This window comes from Bison bison, unplaced genomic scaffold, assembly GCF_000754665.1.
Source record: "Bison bison bison isolate TAMUID 2011002044 unplaced genomic scaffold, Bison_UMD1.0 scf7180017864500, whole genome shotgun sequence".
NCBI classification, from domain to species: Eukaryota; Metazoa; Chordata; class Mammalia; order Artiodactyla; family Bovidae; genus Bison; species Bison bison.
In genome coordinates, this window is record NW_011495059.1 from 684,691 (window position 1) to 685,397 (window position 707).

Consider the following 707-nt stretch of genomic DNA (forward strand, 5'->3'; position numbering starts at 1 on the left):
GTTGACTTATTGGAAAAGACTCTGATGCTGGGAGGGATTAGGGGCAGGAGGAGAAGGGGACGACAGAGGATGAGATGGTTGGATGGCATCACCGACTCGATGCACTTGAGTTTGAGTGAACTCTGGGAGTTGGTGATGGACAGGAAGGCCTGGCGGGCTGCAATTCATGGGGTCGCAAAGAGTCGGACACGACTGAGCGACGGAACTGAACTGAACTGGACTGCAAGGAGATCCAACCTGTCCATCCTAAAGGAAATTAGTCCTGAGTGTTCATTGGAAGGACTGATGCCGAAGCTGAAACTCCAATACACTGGCCACCTGATGCAAAGAACTGACTCATTTGAAAAGACCCTGATGCTGGGAAAGATTGAAGGTTGGGAGGACAAGGGGACGACAGAGGATGAGATGGTTGGATGGCATCACCGACTCAATGGACACGAGTTTGAGTAAACTTCAGGAGTTGGTGATGGACAGGGAGGCCTGGTGTGCTGCAGTCCATGGGGTTGCAAAGAGTCGGATACGACTGAGCGACTGAACTTAACTGAAAAATGAGAGACTCCCCTCGCCCCGCCCCTCCCACCAAGGGCCGAAACTTCGCTCCACCTGGACTGACGAGGCTAGTGGAGGCTTCCGGGGGCGAGTGCGGGAAAGCCTAGCCTAGATCCCAAGGGCGCAGGCGCAGAGCGGCGGCCCCCCGGGGGGGGGTG